The sequence below is a fragment of the Natator depressus genome, chromosome 1 (assembly GCF_965152275.1).
Source record: "Natator depressus isolate rNatDep1 chromosome 1, rNatDep2.hap1, whole genome shotgun sequence".
Lineage (NCBI taxonomy): Eukaryota > Metazoa > Chordata > Testudines > Cheloniidae > Natator > Natator depressus.
The window spans coordinates 97,542,791-97,570,654 of record NC_134234.1 but is presented as its reverse complement, the minus strand read 5'-3'; the positions used below and the strand labels follow the sequence as shown (position 1 = coordinate 97,570,654).

Sequence of the window (27,864 nt, the reverse complement as noted above, 5' to 3'; positions counted from 1 at the left end):
GGACCTGCCCAAAAGCACCCCAAGGTAGGGGGAGGGCTGGGTGAGTGGGGCTTCGTGGAGTGGGGATCCAGGTGCAGGGGCTCATTGGCATGGTCCATGTACAGGTGAAGAGTGGCTCGTCAGGGTGTGCCTAGGTGGAGAAAATGAGGCTCGTCAGGGTGGGGGAGGTGAAGCTTGGCAGGGAGTCAGGATATTGGAGAGTCTGGATTTAGGGGGTTGGGCAGACAGGGGAGCAGCTCCCCATACAGTGACCCCTCCCTCCATGGCTGAGGAGCAATGGGGCAGGAAGCAGGAGGGCAGAGTGCAGAGAGTTTCCTGCAGCAGGGGGGAGATTTCTGGGGGTGGGTCTGACCCAGCCCTGGGCACTCCTTGCAAGGGAAATAGGCGTCCTATCCTCCCCCACCCAGTGGGACTAGCAGCTGAGCCCGGTGCAGGGTAGAAGCCATTGGCCAGGGCATCCCCAGCCCTACCCGCCTACCCACCAGTGATTTACCTCTCCGCCAGCTGCTGTGGGCACCTGACAACACGCCTGTGCTGCTGGGGAGGGGTGCGTGACTGCTTTTGCAGCTTCTCTTTGCTTCCCCATCAGAAAGTCATTTTTCTGCAGGGAAACAAAGAAATCTGAGGGGGACATGAACTGTGCAGGCGCAGTGGTGCAAAATTCTGTCAGGAGTAACTCAGCTGTGGACTTCATGATCCTGAATAACTCTATCTTCTGCAAACTTTGCCACTTGACTGTTGACTCCCTTTTCCAGATCATTAATGAATATATTGAACACTACAGGTCCCAGTACAGATGCTTGTGGGACCTTGCTATTTACCTCCCTCCATTGTGAAAACTGACCATTTATTCCTACCCTGTATTTCCTATTTTTAACCAGTTACTGATCCATGAGAAAACATTTCCTGTTATCCCATGTCTACTTAGTTTCCTTAAGAGCCTTCGGTGAGGGACCTTGTCAAAGGCTTTCTGAAAATCCAAGTACACTGCATCAACTGGAACACCCTTATCCACATGCCAGCTGATACTTTCAAAGAATTCTAGTGGATGGAAGAGGTATGACTTCTCTTTATAAAACCCATTTTAACTCTTCCCCCAAAAATAGTGTCTGTCTATCCATAGTATTTAAACGTTCAATATACTAGAGGTAACAATCCTAGCATGCTTATGATCAATTGTGTGATGATGGGGGGAGGGAGAGACAAGGAATAAGTTTCTCTTTCCTTGTTTCAGGATCATCAGGTACCCTGATATCTACTAAACAGAGAGGCTCTCCAGGTTATCAGTGCAAGTCCTCACTGCTTCAAATACTTTAATATTCCCTGTTAGAGACAGAGAGATAATATTTTATTTTCAGTTTCTCTCTGAGTTTTCTCATATGATTTCAACTTTTTAAAGGACTTATCCATTGCTGTCATCCTGGCTTCAATCAAATGTCCACTGACTTCTGACCTGGCAATTCAATATATGATAAACAATTTTTATTGCCCAGTGGTCTGAGCTGGAAGCAGACAATCCAGACTACTAAAACTGCAGGAGAGAAAATGCTGACATTTGAGCAAACCCAGGTTTTATACATGAATGTATTTCTACCAGACTGCAAATCTAAATGTTTTTAAAAACAAAAACAAAAAACAGAGCCACCCCATTCTCAGATACATAGACCAGTTTTTAATTGCAGGGCCCACTAATCAAAATTTTCTGAGGTGCAATAGCTTTTTCTGCCCCCTCTCAAAAGGAAGACGCCTACAGAACTGACTAGGGCACAGATTCTGGCCATGCTCTTGAGCTTTTCCCATGTGGCTGACAGGAGTTTGAAATTAACAAGCACTGCATTCCTGTTCAGCTTCACATTGCTGCCCTGTTGTGGGAAAAGTTACTACCCAAGATGACAGACAGACTTGGGATTCTAGGTTAATTTCCTCTTTCAGCTGGAGACTTCAAAAGTCTGAAAACAGTGAAAACAGGCAGGGAAATACATTTAAGAGCTCTCAGCAGTTGAAGAGGCTGTTAAAAAGAACTATTAATTCAAATTCTAACCCTCTTAGAAAGAGATTGGGAAGGTAAACAAGTAATTGGGAAAAAATAGTCAAAACTCAAATTTTTATAATGGATTATTCAAAATTTTCTCCTCATCGTGCATTAACTCTAAATTGTTCCCTGGCTATAAAACAGTTTTTGCAGAAAAATGTACTCATCTCCTTTGAATTGAAACCAAAAGCTTTTAAACATCATGATATGTTTACAGATGTATATGAGAACAAGGCAGGCACTATATGATGCATTACTTGTTTTTGTGAAAATAAAATACATTAATATGTCTTGAATGTTCTCTGCGCGTATGCGCTCTCTCTCACACACCCCCCTTCCTCCAAATCACACACTGTATACTTTATACTTGTTTTGCAGCCTCAAGCAGTTGGAAGAGTCTGAAAACAAAGGCTGGAATTTCTTCAAAGGGCTAGGAGAAACCTGATCTGTGCTCTTTTCCTCTGTTTTGGAGAACTGAAAAAAACACAGCAAGTTTTCTGGCCTAATTGGCTAACCTTTGCCCACAGAATTCTGCTAGTAATTGGAAGGAAAGTGGTTTGCAAGCAAAGATGATACAGTATATTTTACAAGAAGCCAAAATTAATTTCAAGTTTTTATTTTACTTATGTATCTAATTTTTTCTATTTGATTGAACTGTGTTACATTTGCACTAATGGCTTTTGGTACACTAAAGAACAGATCAGGATTATTTTTATTATTATTATTATTATTGAAACTGAGACTATTATAGTTCTAATGAAAGTGGGGTACCAATGGCACTGACCGGACACAGGAATAACAAGGTCTGCCAAGATAAGCTTCCACACAGCACAGCTTATACTCCTCAGTCCTGACCTGCAATATTTTTGCTAGCCCTGGGAAAATTCCTTATTACATCAGTGCCAAAGCATATGGTAGTTATGTGATGGGGATGAGGATAAGGTGACCAAAAATCATTTTAATTTTTAACCTAAGCCAGGATTTTAACTAATCCACTTAGAGATGACAGTACAACAACCTATTAAGAGTTATTTTTAATACATACATTTGACTAATTGATTATTAGCAAACAAAGAATACCGCTCATTTTACTTTGATATAAAAGTTTGCTACATGTAGTTTTCCTAAAAGTGTCTTTCCCCCACCCCTAAGAGGCCTGTCTCCATTTCAAAAACAACTCTGTCAAGGGACCAATTTACAGCAGCATCCTCTAACCTGATTAGAGCATTGTTTCAGTGACGGACACAGACAGAAAGTTACCTTCAGTAACTGAACCAAAGCCTTGCACACGGAAGTTTAGTATGACTATGCATTCAAATAAATATGGCTCTATTTATCTGAATTCATCATATGCTTAACTTAAGCGGTCACATATTTATTTCAATCACCTTTAAATGCGTATAATTAGGTTATCACAAACCCAGATAGATATAGAACTGAATTTATTTTAATTCATCATTCAACACTTGTGAAAAATCTGGGGTGGAGAATCCATAACGTAACGCAAATCACCACACAGCATCTAATCTACACCTTCTAACCCTGCTACACAGACTAGACACCCTCCTCTACTTCCCTCGTTGCCTTTCCTGAGTCAGGCATCAGATATACCAAATAACTCCTTGTCTACAAACCACATTCTCTAAAACAACTTTGCATATATTCCACAAAGAATATAGAAGGGAATTTACATATGCATACAATATTTTTCACTGTCAGCAGCTCACATCCGATGAAGTGAGCTGTAGCTCATGAAAGCTTATGCTCAAATAAATATGTTAGCCTCTAAGGTGCCACAAGTACCCCTTTTCTTTTTGCGAATACAGACTAACACGGCTGCTACTCTGAAGAAAAAAAAAAAATCTGTGAAATAGCTGAAATACCAGACTAATATCTATATTAACACTGCTTACGCTGCGGTGGGTTCAGGAAGCACTAATCAAACCAAGGTTAACTCTGTCCTCCCCCTCCCCCCCCCCCCCCCACACCTTTCTAAAGCATAGCATTAACTTTCTTTTTAATTACAAACTTTTATTTCATTAAGTTATTGAACACATTTACCATCTTAAATGTTTGTGCAGGTGGAAATATATATTTCTCAAAAAACCTTTGTGGCCAAAAACTTTACTGAGAGTGTGCTTTGTTTAAAAACAGGTGCTAGAGAAATATTAAACCTATGACTGAAAGAAATTGGGAGGACATTTTATGTTTAAATAAACATGACACTTCAAGATTATACCATTTCTTGATTTTGTAAAAACACCACATCATTAGTTTAAACAGTGAAACAAAACAGTGCATGTCGTTTTAAGAGAGATGCAGATACTGACAAGGTTTTTATGTCTGACAGACAAATTCTTAAATTGTCTCAGAGCTTTGAAAGGTGATTATTCAGATTAACATTAACCTTTATACACTTTTCAGTTGGTGCAGGCTGGAAATGTGCGGGAATAATGTTTTGTATTTTACCTAGTGAGACTGAAGAAAAAAAGAATGTTATAAGACACTGTCTTCCCTCTTCCCCAGCAAACGCTCAGCTGGCTCTTTACCAGTTCCTTCTTTTTGGACAGGAGGGAAAATAAGTACATCCGGCTACATCAGCCAGCTGGCTACCTTCTCCTGTCAAGAGGCTTAATATACTTCCAAAAAGTATTTGGCTGCTGTTGGGTAAGCGACAGAGCTCTATAAGGCCTTCCTCAAACAGAATGCCAAGAAGGCCAATGGCATTTTGGGCTGTATACGTAGGGGCACTGCCAGCAGATCGAGGGACATGATAATTCTCCTCTATTCGACATTGGTGAGGCCTCATCTGGAGTAGTGTGTCCAGTTTTGGGCCCCACACTACAAGAAGGATGTGAAAAAATTGGAAAGAGTCCAGTGGAGGGCAACAAAAATTATTAGGGAACTGGAGCACATGATTTATGAGGAGAGGCTATGGGAACTGGGATTATTTAGTCTGCGGAAGAGAAGAAGGAGGGGGGATGTGATAGCTACTTTCAACTCCCTGAAAGGGGGTTCCAAAGAGGATGGATCTAGACTGTTCTCAGTGGTAGCAGATGACAGAACGAGGAGTAATGGTCTCAAGTTGCAGTGGGGGAGGTTTAGGTTGGATATTAGGAAAAACTTTTTCACTAGCAGGGTGGTGAAGCACTGGAATGCGTTACCTAGGGAGGTGGTGGGAATCTCCTTCCTTTGAAGTTTTTAAGATCAGGCTTGACAACGCCCTGTCTGGGATGATTTAGTTGGGGATTGGTCCTGCTTTGAGCAGGGGGTTGGACTAGATCTCCTGAGGTCCCTTCCAACCCTGATATTCTATTCTATGAGAATTCTCCCTTCTTTCTGAAAAGATGGCATACTAGCAGAAGGCTAGCTAGAATAGGTGATAGACTTGTTGGTAAAAGGAAGGAAAGGGTAGAATGGGAGAATGCATGTACTAATACAAGCTTCAAGTTACGTTTTCAAACAATGTCACATAATTTGTCTTAACTTTATCCTGTTTGAGACTATTTCAGTTTGACTAAGAATAATATGACCAAAGTTATGCAAAACCTGTGAACTTTGTGAGAGTACTACTTTTTAGATTTTGTAAAAATGTTTATAACTAGTAGAAATAATTTCAAGGAGGAAAAAAGCATTTAAAACAAATTCAAACTTGTTTTTGAAATATACACATTCCCAGTCAGTGTTCACAACTCAACCACTGAGAATCTGAAAATGGAAGACTATATGCAATAAACAAGAGTGAAGCTGATTTAAGTGATCCTCGTTGTCTGAATTTAAGAGAAATGTAAAAAGGAAACAAAAACAGCATAAATAGAGAAGAGCATATTGGACTTTTTCAAGTAATTACCCTTCATCTGACATGTTATAATACAGGAAAGGACATCTGTGTTTAACAAACAATGATTTAAGTTGTCAGTTTCTCTTTAATGATACATTTGAATTAGCTCAAAAAAGATTAGTCATTTTCTCTCATTACATGAGATGCAGATAAGTAATCAGAAGAGCAGCCTGACCAAAATTTTATTGCTACGTAAAGTGCTCCACTCTGATTGGTCCATGTAACACACAGGCAGGCCACATTTTAGGTATTGGTCTAATTATAAATCTTGGTCCAGATTGATCATATCACTATAACAAGTTGCATTTTTGCACTTATTTTTTCGTGAGAGCTGATCATTTCTATGAGTCACTAGAACCTAGATCATATACTCCAAGGTATGATGGAAGTATCCGACAGGGTCACATGAGCTTGTCTCAGTCAGAGCCTACTTAGGCCCACAGTTTGATAACTAACACCTCTGGCCAGATAAGAGGACAAAAGAGCTGAACTATTTTAGGTCACACGACCCTGGTTCAGCCAATTAGAAGTATTTATCACATAATCCATAGTGTATCTCTCATATTCACCAAATGGAGCCCCAGCATAATACCCTCAGGTCCTCAGCAGAACTGGACAGGAAATGGTTTTCCCATCCACAAATATTTTTGAGATTTCAAACATTTTCCCATTCTACACTGGGACAAACCCAAGACTCTTCGATTCCCTCCTCTGGCCCAAAAAAATGAGGCCCATTGCATTCCAAAATACTCAATGGCCAGGTGGATATGCACCTGGGATATGGAAGACTGAGGTATAAATATTTCACAATGCCTGACTTGAAGCAGGGACTTGAACCCTGGTCTCCCTCAGCCCACTTGAGTGCCTTAAGTGCCAGGATATTGGCTATTTTGGGATTGTTCTCCCTCAATCTTTCCTGTTGGAGCTATTCCATTAGAATCTTGGTCTCTCACCTTCCTAACCACTGGGCTATGGAGTCATGCTCTCTCTGGCCCAATGAATATTTAATTAAATGAAAAATGAAACAGCACCATCGGGGAAGACAGAGACACTCACTCCAAAATAAATGCTCTCCCATTTTGACCAGAAATTCCACTTGAGAAACCTTGCCAACAAAAGTTTTCAAATCTGTCCCTTTTCCACAAAAATATTCACTTTCAACAAATCAGCATTTTCTGAAAAAGATGTTGAGTGGAAAAATTCCCAACCAGCTCTAGTCCTCAGTCTTGGAACCTGCTTTCCTTATCAATCTTCTAGAGGTGGAACTTGACGACCATCAGGGCACAGTGCAAGATCCAACTATTTACTCAAGCCCTTGTTTGAGGACGGTGTAAGAGAGGAAGAAGTCCCATTGGTTGTTCATGATCATCTGGGATCATAGTTTTCCATGATAAAAAAATTCTTCAATAAAAAAAACAAATCCACATTTTTCTGTGATTAAAATGAAATGCTGAGATTTAGTTTTCCTAGCCACAATATATATGTCCCTGTTGGACACACTGTTTTACTGATATATTTACAAATTTTAAGCAAGTTCGAAGCCTACCAATGCCACCAATCATTACAATAAAATAAAATTAATGGAATGATCCTGTCACAGTGCATTGTTTCTTACTATTGTTGATGGCCCTGATGTTTCAGCCTCTTGTTTTTGTTTCTTTTCATTCAGTTTTATGTTTAGCACTTTCCATGTTTTCTACAATTCTCTACCTTCAAACGTATTCTACAGCCTTGCTGCATACAGTACAGAACAAGATGTTACTATCAACATGAAATTTGTCCATGCCAAACTCAGCAACACTGTTTTTAGGCATGATTTTTAAAGTTATGAAAATATATCGAAATTTTAATTACTCATGTCTGGAGGGTGAAGTGAAATTTGAGATGCATTAAAACACGAATCCCTATACACTGTTGAGTAACTTCTATACCCTGGAAACAGTTTATTGAAGGATGTTTAGCTATATAAATTTTAAGTGCATTCAAAAATCATTCAGAAGACGGGGAGGTTGCGCACATTAAATAAGTGACACAGGTACTTTCAGTAAAATTTAGTTAATACTTAATATATGTTTTTATTTTTTTACAACATGTAAAAACTACAGATTCTGCGTTTTTCCGTGGCAAACAAATGTCTAGGATCCCTGATATCACAACTAAGAGCTGTGTGTCATACCTCAGTTGGAGTATATAGTAAATCACTAGATTGACGGATGGTGTGTCGCTGTTGCCCTTCATAGGCAACCTTATATTTTTGTTGATAAAAACGCACCCAGAGGCTGGAGAGATGGGTTCATAAAAGTTAAAATAAAAATAAGAGGTATTTGGGAATGATGGGGTCATAATTCCATCAAGGAGCTATTTATTATTTGTAGAGTGCCAAGAGAATGCTGGGCATTTACAGACCGATATAAAGACAAACTACTGGCATTTCCAAAGGAGCCTGAAAGGAGTTAAGCACTATAATATCATTGAAGTTGAGAAACTAGCTCTCTTATATGCCTCTGAAAATCCCGCACAAGGACCCTGTCCAATCTAAATCCAGAGAAACAATAAAAGTAAATAGGAGAAGAACCAATGGTTAAGTATTGCAAACGTCACAATTTTTGTTTTCCTAATAGTTTGGAATAGTAGTGATGCTAAATGACAAAAGCATGCTGGACAGGCAATGGAGTAAGGAGAGGAAGGGTGGGATTGTGGTTAACACACAGGAAATGGGAGTCAGAACATCTGGATTCCCTTTCCAACTCTGCCATTGACTTCAAGTATGACCCTAGGGAAAAAACCCACCACCTTTCTGTGTCTCAGTTTCCTCATCTGGCTCCGAGCAGTGTTGTGATGCTCTAAATTCACTAATGCTTGTAAAGCATTTTCATATCTGGGACACTTCCTGGGGTACTCAACGTTGTGACACACCTCACTACTACCTGCCCTTATCATGAGTGAATCTTATCCGTGCCTACCATGGGTCAAGCTCCCTGAAACCCCCAGCCTCTGGCAACACAAGTGTAACCCACACACCTTTTGGGTGTGGTGTTCTGTCCCTTCTAGTGGCACTGAGCCCACTTAGAGATTAATGAGTCTGCTTCAGCCTTAGCTAAGGGCAATGGGGATTTTTGCTCATGTAGTAGAGGCTTATGCATTTAGCTCCAGAGGTTCCAGGTTCAATCCTGCCTGATGACGACGGGGTCTGTTCACGTTACACAGGCACTGCCTTCCAGGCCTCCGCAGGCCTTGCTCTCTCTGGTACAGGTTAGCAATAGGCACACATCAGCCCCCGAGTCCTCGGAGCATCCCTCTGCAGTGCCCAACGCCTGTTCCACTGAATATTCACAGAACTCTCAGAATCACTACTCCTAAAGGAATACTTGTGGCACCTGCTCAAATAAATTGGTTAGTCTCTAAGGTGCCACAAGTACTCCTTTTCTTTTTGCAAATACAGACTAACACGGCTGTTACTCTGAAACCTAAAGGAATAGTGCACCTTACCTTGCAAGATTCAACTCAGGGTCACCACTCGGTTTAGAACACAACATTTATTTATTTTTACATTATATATATAAGTGAAAACAAGAATAAGTTTATGATCAAACAACAGATTCAAGTGAAAGTGAGTAAGAATAATGGAAACAAATGGCTACAAATAAAAAAAACAAAAACACACTTTCTAGAGACTAAACTTAACTAACAAGGCATTCCCTTATCTCCTACAAGATCGCTTACTCTAAGTTCTCCAGCATTTCTCATCATTTGGTTAAGAGCCCTTCTCATTAGATCAAGCCTATTAGTAGCTTGTCCTCATGGGCTGAAGGAATAACTGGTGGTTCAACAGCACCCCAGATAAAGTTGCAGATTTAATTGTCTTATACCTAAACAGGATAACCCCTGCTGTTTTTTCCCCTCCAGCTGCCATAATATTCATAACCATTTTGCTCAGACTGTAAATGGGGGATCATTGGGAATGATACAATCTCAATTTGCACATGACCAGCCAGAGTGAGATAAGTGTCTCTTGCCCCCTGCCTGCCAGGAGTATGTGGATTACCTTTTCGTATCCTGTCTTAACCCACAGACGTAAAGAACAAATTTTTTAGTATATATATGTAACTCCTCACATATTCTCCATACATACATCTCCCAATGGTTATAATGACCAGTGTGACACAGTCTTTCATTAGCGACCTTACATGATGTTTAGTCTGGGAGCACATGTAATTCCATGGGCAAGTTAATGATAGAAAGGTACCAGAGGTGTCATCTGATTCATAAAAATCTACAGAATCATAATTTCAATGGTGTCATCCTCTACAGTGTGGCGGGGCACTCGCTGTACCCCAGCTCCCGGTCCTCTGCTTGGTGGAAATTTTGATAATACAATGTTGACAGAAATAGGTCTATTTCCATATCACTCAAAAGTCCTTTCTCCCACAAACACAATGGTACCAAACATGACAAACCTAGAACTATTACGTAGATATATATTCGAGAAAATGTTTAAAAAGCAACAGTTCTTTAATTATATTTTAATACAGGGTTGCATTGCTTAAATAAAAGACATTGATCTTTGGTAATCCCAAGAAAGTTAGCCTTGACGTGCAGAACTGAAAACATTTATTCATCAAAGCCAAATCAATTCATCAAAGCCATCATTTGTCTCCATCTAGGGCACTACTGCTATACATGTTGGCATTCTGAGCCTCATCCACACCACACACACCTCTGTACAAGGCAGGCTGATGGCCAAACATTTGCAGTGTGGTGAGCAGCTGGTTTTCCCACACAAGCATTTGATTTGCTGAGGGACTGACACTTCCCTTACCTTTCCAGTAACCTGCCCACGGAATGAGATTTTACTACATTATTCTCCCAAACTAAGCCTTTTGGTGAACTCAGGGGAATCCCTAGACCCCTATACTTTCTGGCAGTGGCCATCAAAAGATCCTTTGGGTCACAATATCCTCATTCTGTAGGGTCTACAGAAAGTTCTGGCTTTAGAAACCTAGCAAGTTTTTGATTTTATACAAATCTAGATCCATTCTCTACACTATCTCCCTCCCCATTTGCTTTCCCTTAGCTTCATGGCAGCTTTTGTCCTCCCGTGACCATACCCTTCTTTCCTTTCCCTCCTCACCAGATTCAACACAGGAGAGGGGGTGGTGAACTGTCACCAGAGCAGTCTTGTCCTCCCATTCAGCAGCCATTGCTCTTCTTCACCTACTGCTCTGCCAGCCATTCAGTAAGTGAAGGCATGTTATTCACTAGAGTGACGACACCCCCATGAATTTAATCGGTCCATTTCTGTGATACGCTTTTAATAACAATTCTGTTTATAAAGAACTTGAACGTGGCATCATCCGTGTGCGAGGCAGAGACAAAATAAACAACTGCAGAAAGAGCAAAAAGGCTCCTCACAAAAAAGTATCCAAACCAGTAGACAGATCCAGTTGCACCAGTCTCAATTGCTGCCATGTGAGGCAAGGCAACAGATAGCGGTTCAACACTAATGCATGTATACTACTTTATAACACCATAGTAATCTCTGGATGAAAAAACTTTTTTTAGATCTATATGGCCCCCATGACTAGTATCTGAGCACTTCACACACTAAATATTTATCCTCACAACATACCCAAGCAGCAAGGAAGTGGTATTATCCCAGTTTTATAGACCTGAGGCACGGAGATGCTAACGTCTTGTCTACACAAGGAAAAAGCCCAGAATCACTAGTGCAGAATCACTATTGTTGAACAGCTAATTGCGCTAGTTCTTTTTCAACACTCTTATTCTGCACTATGAGTGCCTTTGTGTGGGTTAAGTTAAAAATAGATTAAGCTACAGTGCACAAAGGCATACTTAGTGCAGAATAAGATAGTCCACATGGAGAGTTATCTCAAGTGCCTATATACAAATGCACAAAGCCTGGGAAACAAGCAGGGAGAACTGGAGGTCCTGGCAAAGTCAAGGAATTATGATGTGATTGGAATAACAGAGACTTGGTGGGATAACTCGCATGACTGGAGTACTGTCATGGATGGGTATAAACTGTTCAGGAAGGAGAGGGAGACCAGAAAAGGTGGGGGAGTTGCACTGTATGTAAGGGAGCAGTATGACTGCTCAGAGCTCAGGTATGAAACTGCAGAAAAACCTGAGAGTCTGGGTTAAGTTTACAAGCGTGAGCAACAAGGGTGATGTCATGGTGGGAGTCTGCTATAGACCACCAGACCAGGGGGATGAGGTGGATGAGGCTTTCTTCCGGCAACTCACAGAAGCTACTAGATCGCACGCCCTGGTTCTCATGGGCGACTTCAATCATCCTGATATCTGCTGGGAGAACAATACAGCGGTGCAGTGTCAATCCAGGAAGTTTTTGGAAAATGTAGGGGACAATTTCCTGGTGCAAGTGCTGGAGAAACCAACTAGGGGCAGAGCTCTTCTTGACCTGCTGCTCACAAACGGAGAAGAATTAGTAGCGGAAGCAAAAGTGGATGGGAACCTGGGAGGCAGTGACCATGAAATGGTCGAGTTCAGGATCCTGACACAAGGAAGAAAGGAAAGCAGCAGAATACGGACGCTGGACTTCAGAAAAGCAGACTTTGACTCCCTCAGGGAACTGATGGGCAAGATCCCCTGGGAGAATAACATGAGGGGGAAAGGAGTCCAGAAGAGCTGGCTGTATTTTAAAGAATCCTTATTGTGGTTACAGGGACAAATCATCCCGATGTGTAGAAATAGTAAATATGGCAGGCGACCAGCTTGGGTTAACAGTGAAATCCTTGCTGATCTTAAACACAAAAAAGAGGCTTACAAGAAGTGGAAGACTGGACAAATGACCAGAGATGAGTATAAAAATATTACTTGGGCATGTAGGAGTGAAATCAGGAAGGCTAAATCACACCTGGAGTTGCAGCTAGCGAGAGATGTTAAGAGTAACAAGAAGGGTTTCTTCAGGTATGTTGGCAACAAGAAGAAAGCCAAGGAAAGTGGGGGCCCCCTTACTGAATGAGGGAGGCAACCTAGTGACAGAGGATGTGGAAAAAGCTAATGTACCCAATGCTTTTTTTGCTTCTGTCTTCACGAACAAGGTCAGCTCCCAGACTACTGCACTGGGCAGCACAGCATGGGGAGGAGGTGAAGAAAGAAAGAAAGTGGTTCGGGACTATTTAGAAAAACTGGACGTGCACAAGTCCATGGGGCCGGATGCGTTGCATCCGAGAGTGCTAAAGGAATTGGCGGATGTGATTGCAGAGCCATTGGCCATTATGTTTGAAAACTCATGACGATCAGGGGAAGTCCCAGAAGACTGGAAAAAGGCTAATGTAGTGCCAATCTTTAAAAAAGGGAAGGAGGAGGATCCTGGGAACTACAGGCCAGTCAGCCTCACCTCAGTTCCCGGAAAAATCATGGAGCAGGTCCTCAAGGAATCAATTCTGAAGCACTTAGAGGAGAGGAAAGTGATCAGGAACAGTCAGCATGGATTCACCAAGGGCAAGTCATGCCTGACTAATCTAATTGCCTTCTATGATGAGATAACTGGTTCTGTGGATGAAGGGAAAGCAGTGGACACGTTATTCCTTGCCTTTAGTAAAGCTTTTGATACGGTCTCCCACAGTATTCTTGCCAGCTAGTTATAGTAGTATGGGCTAGATGAATGGACTATAAAGTGAATAGAAAGCTGGCTAGATCGTCAGGCTCAACGGGTAGTGATCAACGGCTCCATGTCTAGTTGGCAGCCGGTATCTAGCGGAGTGCCCCAAGGGTCGGTCGTGGGGCTGGTTTTGTTCAATATCTTCACAAATGATCTGGAGGATGGTGTGGATTGCACCATCAGCAAGTTTGCGGATGACACTAAACTGGGAGGAGTGGTAGAAACGCTGGAGGGTAGGGATAGGATACAGAGGGACCTAGACAAATTGGAGGATTGGGCCAAAATAAATCTGATGAGGTTCAACAAGGACAAGTGCAGAGTCCTGCACTTAGGACAGAAGAATCCCATGCACCGCTACAGACTAGGGACCGAATGGCTAGGCAGCAGTTCTGCACAGAAGGACCTAGGGGTGACAGTGGACGAGAAGCTGGATATGAGTCAACAGTGTGCCCTTGTTGCCAAGAAGGCCAATGGCATTTTGGGCTGTATAAGTAGGGGCATTGCCAGCAGATGGAAGGACATGATCGTTCCCCTCTAGTCAACATTGGTGAGGCCTCATCTGGAGTACTGTATCCAGTTTTGGGCCCCACACTACAAGAAGGATGTGGAAAAAGTGGAGAGAGTCCAGCGAAGGGCAACAAAAATGATTAGGGGTCTGGAACACATGACTTATGAGAAGAGCCTGAGGGAACTGGGATTGTTTAGTCTACGGAAGAGAAGAATGAGGGGGGATTTGATAGCTGTTTTTAACTACCTGAAAGGTGGATCCAAAGAGGACGGATCTAGACTATTCTCAGTGATAGCAGATGACAGGACAAGGAGTAATGGTCTCAAGTTGCAGTGGGGGAGATTTAGGCTGGATATTAGGAAAAACTTTTTCACTAGGAGGGTGGTGAAACACTTGAATGCATTACCTAGGGAGGTGGTGGAATCCCCTTCCTTAGAAGTTTTTAAGGTCAGGCTTGACAAAGCCCTGGCTGGGATGATTTAGTTGGGGATTGATCCTGCTCTGGGCAGGGGGTTGGACTAGATGACCTCCAGAGGTCCCTTCCAACTCTGATATCCTATGATTCTATGATTTGTTCATAGTAAATCAATGTTGACTGCTAGCGATTACCCCTTCATCCTCCAGGTATTCACAAACTGAATGTTTTATACATTGCTCCTTCTCTTTCCTCCTTCTCCCTTTTGTAGTTTCAGTTCTCCCTGATTTCCTCCCTCCATGAAGACGGTGGGACTGCTTTTCAGTTCTCATTGTTGGAGACCCTCACAAACAGGTGGGACTGAAATAGTTCTCAGAGTGATCCCCTCTGGTGATTTAGTTGGGGTTGGTTGATTTAGTTGGGGTTGGTCCTGCTTTGAGCAGGGGTTTGGACTAGATGACCTCCTGAGGTCTCTTCCAACCCTTATCTTCTATGATTCTTTGAGAGGTTGTGTGGAATAGCTACTGCACTTTAATTCACAAGCTAGGTATTTTGCACGAACTTCTCCTCATGTATTCCCCATGTAGACAAGCCCTTGGTGAATTGCCAAAAGTCAACACGACTTCTGTGGCAGATGAAAGTTATTTATCTCATGGAAAATAATGAGTGCAGCCAGAGTAACCAGAACCCCAAACTGAAATTATCTTCTGTTGCAGTATTTTTCCTCATTGAAATATTGTTTACATTTTATAATTTAGATTTTTATCACTAGAATTCAAAATATTTTGCAGTTTATGTGAACCAGTTTGTCCTTTTCAAGCTATTGGAGCACCATGCTAACACATACTTTGTTTAGTTCATTTAGTATAGGTTTCCAGACACTGACGAAGCATATAATTTTTTACTTATACTTTCACTTTGTGTTCTATGAAACTTTACTTCATTGTATTTCTTTTAATGAATTACCTGGAACTAGAGAAATGGAAAATGGTCATTTCTATTAATGAATTACTTGGAAATAGAGCAATAGAAAAGGAGAAAATACGAAGATTTTTAAGTCTTTAAAGTTCCCCAGTATAATTTTACAAAGGTGACTGAATGACTCAAGAACTCTGTTTTCCTCATCCCTCACACATCCATCCCAATAGCAAAAGCTCTGAAAAACAAAAGATTATATATTTTAATATGTACAGTCAACCAAGAAAGAAGGAAGCCCTTATTTTTCAGGTCAGGTCAGGGACGTTAACAAAAGCTCCACATTCCCCACAGTCAGTCATTTTATTTCTTTTTAAAATTATTTTTTAAAATATTTTACAGATTGCAAGAAATTGTATTGCATATTAGTTTAATTACTAAATATTTTCTAAGAGGCAAGGTCAAACTTTCTGACCCATTCCCTCACCTCAAGAGGTCATTCACTTTGGAGTGTGCCCATCTCTCTTTCAACTTTGATACCATGATGCTCACAGTGCTAAATGTATATAGCAGTCATATAGTAATAGAAGTAGCATTACAATGGAGTTAGAAGTACCAACTTTAACATACTGCCCTCTACCCGCTCGTGTTTTTTTCCACTAAGCATCATGGTTGAATTATCTCCCACGAAACTCTCCATCACATCAACAATTATCTGGTTGGCTAAATCAGAGATATGCAATTTATTTTGTAATGAAATGTAAGGGATACAGATCTGGAATGTCCTGCACAGGTTGACCTTTCCACTGAAATGCACTTACCTGTTTAAAGTTATTATTTACCTCATTGAAGAGATTATAAAAAGCAAATACAATGACTGTGTTCTGTTTATGTTAACAGAATAAGATTAACTGCTCTTAATCCTGTCTCCCTCCTTTTTAATGGGCACAGTCCAGCCTGCCTGGTACAAAAGTTTAAAGACCTAGTTTTTTCACACCTGGCATGGGTCCATGCAGTTTATTTATTTATTTATTTTAAACAAAGGCTTCACTCATGAATCCCTTTCACTTTTTACAGAGGCTGCACTCCTCAAGCACCAATGCTTTCACTCGTTTCTTTTTGCAGCTTTCAGAATTACTAAGAAAAAACATATTGGGACATAACCAGTAAATCTGACAAAATGTGGTTTGTTTTTTCTTACTTAAATTTTGGTTTTTAACAGCTGCCGTGGCCTTTAGCAGAAACACATACATACAGCTCCTCTTCCATAGGATATAAAAATATGAATCTACATAAGGGTTTAGTGAACCCTACATGCAGAATGCTGAAACTGATTCATGATTTACAATACTTCAGATTTTTAAATTCAGTGCTGCCTGACCTCTGTTTATAAAGAGGACATATGGCTGCACAAACAGTTGCTTGCCAGTGAACAGAAACCCAAAGCTTTTTACCTCAGAGTTGCAGGTCATGGACTTGAAAGTGATAGGTCATCTAAAACTGATAACTCTGAACTTCAACTAAACCTGTCAAGGAAAATTGAGAACCCCAACCGGTCTTACCACAAATCCTGACAATTAATGCTTCCCAAAGTCTTCTTGTGGGAGTGAATGTTCTTAAGTTGCTTTGGTAGGAAACGGTTTCCTTTGCCAACTTTCCACTGCCAAGGTTTGTCCTTAAGGAACATCTAAAAACCTAAAACATTTTCCTAAACATATTTTTTGGCAATAGTGAGAATTCAGCACTAGAATAAAAGAGGTCAAGTGAGCATCCTTTTACTGTTTATGAGAACTCTTCTTATTTAAGATTCAGTGTAATACTATAATTCCTTCACATACACAAAGGTTATAATCCTTTTTATTTCTCCCAAACAGCACTGATTAAATCCTTTATTTTTTCACTTTTGTTAATCCATGTTGAGACTTCAGAGGATTGAAGGTGAATATGGGAACATTACTTACTTAGCTTTGGACATACTGGGTCAGATCCTTTGATGGTGTAAACTGGCTTCAGTGGAGCTATGCTAATTTATATCAGCTGAGGACCTGTCTTATGAATGTTAAGAGTGAAAAGGAGATTTTCACTGAATTTAAAGTGGCTTCCGGTACAACCTGTTTTGTTCTGTCAAAATGTGCTGGTAAGAAAACAAAGATCTTTCTATAACTTTTTAGAAGTATTATGAAGATCTATACAAGTTCTGAATGTAGGACACAAAAACGGGTGCATTCAGAGACAAGACAAAACTGATATGATTTTAAAAAGGGGCTGGAGAGGGGGAGGAATAAATCAGAACACTTATACCAGATAATGAGGAAGCGCATGTGAAAAATGCATTAAGAACAGAACAACATCCTGTGCAGGACGAACGGCCCACTGAATACTACCCAATATTTGTCATAAATTCTTCATCCCTCCCCCCCAACACTAACTCTCTTACACACACACTTTTTCTTCAAGCAGATTATTAAAAATAAATTCAATAAAAAAAAGTACAATGTCCCTGGGGTGGAGGAAGAGGGTGAGGAACTTGAGAAAGCCCAATCAGCTGGAGGGAAGACAGGAGAGAGAGGGCTGAGGTACTGATCAACTTAGAAGGGAAGGTAGCAGTGAAAGGAATGGAAAAACATGCGCCTGCTGCTGCCCCCTTTTCCATTATAAAATTTCACACTGTACTAATATGTGTATCTGCCAGCAGACCACCAAAGGCAAACTGGCACTGAATCATAACCCAACATTTGCTATTTGTACTGTAGCTGTCACATTTGTGCAACTTCTATCAGTCAAGGGCTTCTTTTCTGAAGAAAAACTCTTTAGGCTATTTTTGCTGTTTATTGTTTTGCTGGGGTCCTCATATTGAGCTATCTTTTACACACGGTGTGTCTGATATATTTGGTTCGAAAATTAGACTTTTCTAAGAGTAATTTCAATGCACAAGTCTTGCAAAAATCTGTATTTATAGGTTAGGAGACATTTACAGGTATTTTACATGACACTGCTTGTATAAAGCACACCTGGAGAAATTAACCATTGCTTATCTACATGCCAATCATAGCCACGTCAAGAACCCCATTTACTATGTTCCATTTGTAATGCAGACAGCACCTTACAAGTGAGCTGTCAACTTAATTATGCTTCTGACTTGTATTTAACTCTGCACATTGACAGTGTCCCTTTAAGGCTGCTTTTATGGTACAAGAGGGAACACGTTGTTGTAATGAACCTTCCAACACGGTTGTGGTTATACTACTTCTATCAATTTTAAACTGACTAGATTTAATGCAGATGGCATCTCCCCACTTCAGTAAACTGTAAGTCGTCCATATCATTTGTAGAGTTTGCAGCTGTGAGAGAGGTCTTTACTATACTACAAAACAGAGGGTTCCTGTTTTTGCAGCGTAGACAAGACCCTGATGGACTGAACTCTTCAGCACAGCCAAAAGGCTACTGGATGGCACAGAGGCTTAATGCAGTGCGTCTGGTGAGGTATGAGAAGACCACCAGCAAACTCCAGCTGATAGTTGGAATGGGAGATACTGAATACCTTGCCAGGATCTCAAGATCTGTTTGTGTGGTGCCAAACATGGCTGCCGAGACTGGGGCCAAGCCAGTTCTTCAGTAGAAGGCCAAAACTAGAAAAGTACCAGGGAATGGAACCTGATGGGCTGGGAGGGGCACAGCAGTTTCGAGTGGGGGCATGGGGAAAAGTAAGTTGCAAAGGTGACATGCACAGTACCAAGTCAGGCACCTCTGCCCTGACCAGGAAAAAATGGCAGCTGAAAGGGCAGGGGCTATAGAAGGGGATGCCAAGAAAGCACTAGAATTTGAAACTGAACAAAAGCTGTTACTTTTGGTGTTCAAAGTATGGCTGAGCTGCTGCCATAGCTATTACTTCTATCATTTCTTACACATTATTGTAATGGCCAGTACAGCGTCACTTATGTCCACAACCATTGCAGGATCAGGCGGTCAGGTTCCACAGTGGTGGAACAGCTGACAAACCTGAGGTCCAGGAATAGAAGAAAAAGCAATACAACCTAACCCTGGACATGCAAAGGGAGATGAAAAAGGACTGTCTGGATATTCTAATTGAAAAAGGAGAAAATGAGGTCCCGTTGTGAAAAGGCAGGACATGGGCTCGGGAACGAGGTAAGGAACGGACACTAGAGTATTTCTGGAACAAGAGGGAAATGGACACTTGAGGACAGATAGCGCTAAAGAGAAATTCTCAGTAACGCTACTGTACTCCACTATAAATGAACTGAAAAAGGAAAAGTTGACTTGGTTTGAATAAGTTATAAATGAGTAGCACAATTTTTGTCTTGTTTTGGTGAAGGCACAGTCTATGAGTGGATTTCTACTCAGTCTATAATAATGGATGAAGGAGACTGCAGCTGGAACCTGCAGGCTCCATGATAAGGGTTCTTTTGTTATCGACTTGAGAGATATTTTGTTACCAATATTACTGATTTTCATGGGGTACTGAATGGCCAGTCCATTAACTCACTGCTCTTCATAATACAACCACAACCCAAAATTGCTCTGGAAACAACCTTTATGTTCTTGTTCTGAAGCCTGAGTATGGTGGAGTGAGCTTTGACATGCTGGAGCTCTGATAGGAGCTTGTACTCCCAGCACACTGTCACGCTATTGTAGTAGTTATCTGGCTACATGCTCCATATAGATATCCAACCAGCCAGGGTGGGGGGGATTGCACTGCCCCTTTCTAATCTTCCTCCTACTTCTGTGTTCTGAGACACAGTGCTTCCTGGTGCTACCTGTTTGAGATAATACTCTGATAAAGATCATTAGCCGTTTAACAGCCTGCCGCCTCAGATTGCGGAACTCAGGTTTTTCTTCATTTTGAAAAGCATATTAACACGTAAAACAAAGACTAAAAATTCCTGCTTTTCAACAAGGATAATCTAATTCTATTTCAACTAAAATCAGGGCTTACTGAGCCTCTGCTGAAAATTTTCTGTTGGGAATTGTAACTGTTGCATTTCAGGGTTATTAAAAAAAAAAAAGAAAAAAAAAAGGGTTTCTCTTCTCATAATTCCAGAAGACCCAGCTGGGCTGTTGTGACAATTCGTGAATATTTAAATGCCCTACTTTCATTGGGAATAGTTTAACAGTGATGGCCAAATAATTTCAGGCATGAGAAGAGAATAAAGCCTTAGACTGATGAATAGCTCACATTTGACCTGCTGTTCATTTCCTAAGTTGGACACATGTGTAATTCACGTAATCGTTAAAGCTGACGGAAAAAGCATAAAACAATTGTTTCATATTTTCTGCATAGCTTTCGTCTAATAAATTTCATATTAACCGAGAAGCTCTAATAGTTATAATCTGTACACTGATGAGAGAGGTGAACATGTAGGATAAAGTAATTACCATATACCATAAATGTTAAAGAAAAGCATTTCTTTCCCCCAAGGCATTTAGAAACTGGCTGGGTTTAAGAGGGTAACGTAGGTCTTTGTATGATTTTGTTACAAGGCACACGTACATCTGTTACAAGAGCTAGAAAAGCAGAGGGAATGCAAATCCTAGGAGTGCTGGGAATGTGAAGAGTTGCTAAAGGAGAGGGAGGGAGAATTGAAATGTGGTATTTTCCTCTAACAGATCAGGTTAAAGGAGGCCATTTAATGAACACAATTCTATGATAGGAGTCTTAGTACGGAAAAGTTTGACCAAGGACCTTGAATTATTTGGGAACTCAATGTATCTACTCTGCTCAGAAGAGAAGTGGAGTGCTGGAATATTAGCTTATAGTTTAGTTATCCCTTCTGTAAAATGGGAATAATTAACCAAACCACCTTTTGTAAAATACTTGAGGTTTGTGGATGAAAAGAACTGAATAATGACAAAATATTGTTAGTTCTTCTCTACTATAAGTGGACCCATTTTTATATTTTTTATCCTCCCTCCACCTGTGCTATACTTAGTCAGTGAGCAACTGACAGCAATGTCATGGATTCACTGGATCTGGCCTCTGCCCCAGCCTATAACAGTTCCCTAAGTGCGACCCCCTTAGTGTGCCAAGCCCCAAGGATCCATACACTTCCCTAGGGGCAGGCCTATGACTTCCAAGACTCTGAAACTGGGCCTTTGGGCACCAGCAATCCCGGTCTCCCTCTGTGGCTCCCTGCAGCAAATCCAGCCAAGCCAGACTCCTGCGGGAGATTTGTCCTGTACTCCTTCAGGACGCAATATCTCTGTGAGAATCTGAAATGGCACTAGGCAGCCTTTTCAGACAAGGTAACAATTTATTGCCACCTGGCATACAGATTGAGAACATCGTTAGGTAAGCAGACAGAGGCAAAGGTTGAGATCGAGTTTAGATTGGCCAATGGCAAGCCAGACCTCCCTTGAGGCATGCTTCCTTAGAAGCCATCTTGGCCTCCTCTCTCTGAGTCCCTGGTTCCAGGTGTTTGTGTGCTAGGTCTCTGTGAGCTCAGCTCTTAACACAGACACTTGACATCTGTTCACTTTGTTCTCCTACTTGGGTTTTTGGTCTTCTTCCCTGCAGAGAGGTTGGGGAAAGCCTCCTTCCTCTTGGCGGTCAGTCACAGTGTGTGAATGTCTGAGCCGTCTGGGGTTTCCATTGTCTCTTTGAATCCTCCATGCACACGTGTAGACTTTAATAACTGGTTTCCAAACAGGCTGCTCATCTCTTCCCTTTATACTTAGCGCATAGCTATGCAAAGCCCAGAGGGGAAACTGAGGTACACGCAGGCATCATATAAATATTACCCAAATGCCCACATTCTATTGTAATGCTCACACACAATCTGTCGATAGAGCAAACTCGTGACTAACAGCTGCTAGCAGTGAACAAACGGAGAGAATCATTAACTGAAAACTCGTGGCCTGATTTTCAGAGGTGATGAGCACCCTCAACTCTCCCTGAAATTAGCACTTCTGTGCCAACAGTTTGATTTTTTTTTAAGAAGGTGCAGAAATATAGCATCAGCAAACTGAACTATAACAAATGCCCACTAGATTCCCAGATGCTTTGTATCATAAACGAGTGCCAAGTGTGGAGGAGAATGTCTTTAATCTGTTAATCTGTATTTTCCCCAAATAAAAACAAATAGAAATTGTTCTGAAAAAGTCAGTTGCCAATGTTTTTAATCTAGGTATTTGGATTTACTTCAACCTAATATACAAGAAGAAAGCTACCAAAATCCTTTTAAAACCTGTTGGAAGATCGTCACAGTAACGTTTCAATAAATTGTTTGGAAAGAAACTGTGCCTATTTTTTCCAGAAATGTGTTTGCAAGTAAACCACCATGCCAGCTAACTGCAGTAGTAACTCAAGTTGGCTTCATATTAATGATCCACCCTTATCTGTGCAAGTTTTATTGAGATTTTTAGAAAGCAAATACCACTCCCTCAAACTATCTGGAATGAAATATTGACTGTTAACAGCAATTAGATTGCAAGGTATTCTTCTGCACATCTCCTTTATATTTTATTTTCAAAAATTTAAGGTTTTTTTCAGAATTCTGAACAGCTTTTTTTTTTAATCTCAAATATTAACCCATTTCATACATTTGCATTTGCTTTTGTCAAAGATGCAATTTGCATCTACAGAAGTTACGAACACCTGAAGAATGGAGGTCGTTTGTAAATCTGAAATGTTCATAACTCTGAACAAAACATTATAGCTGTTATTTCAAAAGTTTATAACTCAACATTGACCTAATACAACTTTGAAACTTTACTATGCAGAAGAAAAATGCTGATTTTAACCATCTTAATTTAAATGAAACAAGCAACAGTTTCCTTACCTTGTCAATTTAAAAAAAAACACAAAACTTTCCCTTTATTTTTTAGTAGTTTACATTTAATACAGTACTGTACTGTATTTGCTCTTTTTGTTTTTGTATCTAATGGTGCCTGACTGCGTACTTTCAGTTCCAAATGAGGGGTGTGGTTGACCGGTCAGTTCGTAACTCTGGTGTTCATAACAATAAGGTTCTACTGTATATAGAATTGTAGAAGCATATGGCTGCGAGGGACCTAGTTCATCCTCCTGTGCAGGACCAAGTATACTTAACACCATCCCTGGCAGGTGTTTTTCTAAATGGTTTTTAAAACCCTCTAATGATGGAGATTCTACAACCGCCATTAGCAACTTACACCAGTACTTAAGAAAAACTTTCTAACTTTAAGGATAGTTAATATCTAACCTAAATCTTCCTTGCTACAGATTAACCTGATTACCTCTTCTTCTACCTTCAATGGACATGGAGAACAATTGATCCCCATCCTCTTTAACAGCAGCCCTTAACATATATGAGGATGTATCAGATCCTCCCTCAGTCCTTTTTTCTCTCAAGACTAAACATGCCCCGTTTTTATTTATTTTTAAACAACATTTCCTCTTCATAGGTCAGGTTTTCTTTAAAAAAAAAAAAAAAAACCCACAATCATTTTTGTTGCTCTTCTCTGGACTCTCTTCAGTTTGTCCATATCTGTCTTAAAGTGTGGCATCCAAAACTGGACACAGTACTCCAGTTGATGCCTCATCAGTGCCAAGCAGAACAGGACAATTACTTCATCTGTCTTACATACGACCCTCCTGTTAAATGATATTAGCCATTTTCGCAACTGCATCATGTTGTCTTATATTTAATGTCATCCACCATAATTCCCAATCTTCTTCTGCCGTACTACTGCTAGGCAGTTATTCCCCATTTTGTAGTTATGCATTTGATTTTTCCTTCTTAAGTGTAGTACTTTGCACCTGTCTTTGCTGAATTTCATCTTTTTGATATCAGAATAATTCTCCAATTTGTCAAGGTCATTTTGATTTATTATTCTGTCTTCCAAAGCGCAAACCCTCCCAGTTTGGTATCATCTACAAATGTTATGAGCATATTCTCTATTCCATTATCTAAGTCATTAATAAAAAATGTTGAATAGTACTGGACCAGGGACAGAACCATGTGGGACCCCACTATATACATCCTCCCAGTTAGACAGCAAACCATTAATAACTACTCCGAGTACAGTTTTTCAACCACTTGGGCACCCACCTGATCTAGACCACATTTCCTTAGTTTGCTTACGAGAATGTCACATGCAACTATGTCAAAAGTCTTACTAATGTCCAGATATATCATGTCTGCTGCTTCCTCCCATCCCTATCCACTATGTAAACTATTTGCTCTTTTTTCTCCTGGGTTTTCATTTAAAAAACAAAAAACAAAATATTTATACCTGTCAGAAACCAACACTTTGAATCAGAGCTAGGAATAGTATAGATCAGGGGTCGGCAAATTTCAGCACGCGGCTTATCAGGGTAATCCGCTGGCAGGCCACAAGACATTTTGTTTACATTGACCATCCGCAGGCACGCCCCCCCCCCCCTCCCCGCAGCTCCCAGTGGCCACAGTTCACCGTTCCCGGCCAATGGGAGCTCTGGGAAGCAGTGGCCAGCACGTCCCTGTGGCCTGTGCTGCTTCCCACAGCTCCCATTGGCTAGGATCGACGAACCGCAGCCACTGGGAGCTGCGGGGGGCCAGGCCTGCAGACGGTCAATGTAAACAAAATATCTCGTGGCCCACTAGCAGATTACCCTGTTGGGCTGTGTGCCTAAAGTTGCCTGGTATAGATTCTACAGCTGCTATCACAGGGACGAAAAATTAACCTTTACCTTAAAAGAACAAGAGTCTCTAATGTTTTTCCTTTAAACTATTTTGCTTCTTAAGCATTTGCTTGAAGAGAGGTGTGGGGAAGGGCATAAAGGTTGCATTCTTTTTGCTTTTTTATGGTATATAGAGGAAGTCAGAGAGGTTGAAGGGGTGTGTGCATTAATTGGGGGAAGGTAGGAATTCTGCATGTTTGTTTTTATTTTTTTTACCATAAAACATCAGTAATGTCTTATGTTTCCCTGTTTTGCTTGAGGTCTCTCTCAGGAGAGACATGTGGATTGGGAACTTTTTCAGCCCTGGGGTGAATCCTGAACACAGATCCTCCTTGCAAAAGCAGGAAAAGATCTCAGTTATTCTACTCCTTTCACAGCCTCCCAATGAATAACTCCAAGCTCTGCTCTGTTGCTCCTCAGCTTTCCATAGCAGCAGCATCAAATGGACATGACTCTTGACAGTTTCACAATTTCCCATATGATTCTGAATAGCAGCACTGAAACTGATCAAAATCTTGATAGTCTGCTGCTGCTATTGTTGCTTGGCAATGCTATGAACACCACCATTGCTGGAACTGTCATCTTCTGATTCCGGAATTCAACATTGCATCAATTTATGCTCAGTTCAGTTTGGAAGGATATCCTCCAAACCACAAGGGCTAGAACCTAATTCTCTTTAAAATGAAAGCTTAAATTTTGTAGAAGTTAGTGGCTTAGGCCTTTCTCACTCACAAGAGGGCTCTCCCACTTGACACTAAAGAGCAAGTGCGGTGGATTTCAAGCTGTGTGTGTGTGTGTATGTACAGAAGTGTACATATACTCCATTCTTTTTCTGTGCTTCCATGCTTATAAAAAGTATAAAATGCTGTTAGTTACTTTCCTTTTAAATGCATATTGCATCATTTTGGTTAAATTGGGAAGCTTTTTAATTTTAATGGGAAAATGGGTTTCCCAGCAGGAGCAAACATCCCAAACTAGAGAGGTATTAAGATTTTTATCATCATGAAAGGAAACATATAATGAATGTTGTTTACTAAGTTAAAATGTATTGTAAATATTATAAATGATGTAGGGTGGAGTCTAAAATCCATCTGAAATAGTAAAAAGGATTTGGCATGTATGTAGATGGGACTGAAAAATTAATGTGTTCTTGAAGCACGGGAGGAGAATGAAAGCACTGTTTAGAGAGGAGTTGTGGTTGATTATACAGCACTATAATTGTATATAAATTCTTTTAAAGGCAAAAACAAAAAAACCACCACCTTTGCCACCTCCTCCAAAGACCTTACAAATAAAGGCCTGCAAAATCTCAAATCCCACTAGCTGCCCTGTGCAAGCATGCCAATAAGGCTCCATGCAAGTGCAGGGGTCTGCCTGAGTGGATGTAGTTGCAAGACCAAAGCCTCAAAATACACCTGTTTTGAAGCAATCTGCACAGAAAGTTGCATGGACCTAGCTCTTCCAAATGTCAGTGAAGGGTAAAGAGCACAGACAGGTCATGCTTCCTAACTGCATGTCTTCTGATACAGCAGTTGGAAAAATACTGTTTTCTAAAATCGCTGGAGGGAAAGCTAGAGTTGTAATAGCTTTTTGCATTAGGCTGTTACCCACATTCAACTCTGAAACGTCTTCTGAGAGGAGTTTGATCTCAGGATAATTCTTAACGAATGCTTATGTGCAACACAAATATGGGATATGATTTCTCACAACCCATGTCTTTGTTCTGTATGTCAGAGATGCTGTCAGTCAGAAGAAGAATGAATTTCTAGAATGATGGTGAAGCTTGCACTATACTTAATGGGGAAAAGCATACATTTAACTAGCTCCTAGGATTTCAAACTATATCTCCTTTGGACTGGGATGGGGACTTGAAAAATATTTACTATATAGCACTTGTCAGATTTTTATAAACATTCTAAACTGTACACAGGGAATATCATCAATATAATGAGTTAGACACAGCACATTTCCTAAGATTAGTAATTTACTTTATTTAGCAGATCAGTTCATAAATACTAATGTCAGAGAGCATTCCAAAATTAGGAAGAACTGAAACTAAAATACTTCAAAAAAATAATTTAGCAACCAGCTAAAATAGAACAAAAACACCAAAAGCTAAAAAAGGTAGGTGGTTTTCAACAGTCTCTCTCTCTCTCTTTGGGTGAGTCATGCAACTTTCCTGGTCAAATTTCCCACATCTCTAAATCAGGGACAACTATATCATAGCACTTTTCATAGGGAAATCTCAGTATGTTTCATTAAATTAATAGATTACAATTTTATACATAGGAAATTGAGCCAGAGAAGTTAGGGAAGTTGCGCAAGGCCACATAGCATCTCAGGTTTCAGAGTGGTAGCCGTGTTAGTCTGCATCAGCAAAAAATCCTAGGAGTACTTGTGGCACCTAGAGACTAACAAATGTATTTGGGCATAAGCTTTCGTGGGCTAAAATCCACTTCACTGGATGCATGCAGTGGAAAATACAGTAGGAAGATATATACACACACAGAGAACATGAAAAAATGGATGTTGCCATACCAACTGTAACAAGACTAATCAATTAAGGTGGGCTACTATCAGCAGGGGGAAAAAAACCTTTTGTAGTGATAATCAGGATGGCCCATTTCAAACAGTTGACAAGAAGGTGAGAGTAACAGTAGTGGGGGTGGGGAGAATTAGCATGGGGAAATAGTATTTTACTTTGTGTAATGATCTATCCACTCCCAGTCTTTATTCAAGCCTAATTTAATGGTGTCCAGTTTGCAAATTAATTCCAATTCGGCAGTTTCTTGTTGGAGTCTGTTTTTGAAGTTTTTTTGTTGGAGAATTGTGACTTTTAGGTCTGAAATT

The 27,864-nt window shown here is 40.6% G+C and overlaps 1 protein-coding gene across 4 annotated transcripts in view; it reads right to left on the bottom strand.

Moving 5' to 3' along the window:
- Positions 1–27,864, bottom strand: part of FARP1 (FERM, ARH/RhoGEF and pleckstrin domain protein 1) — a 334,084-nt gene that overhangs the window by 248,881 nt on the left and 57,339 nt on the right. The window lies entirely within an intron of this gene.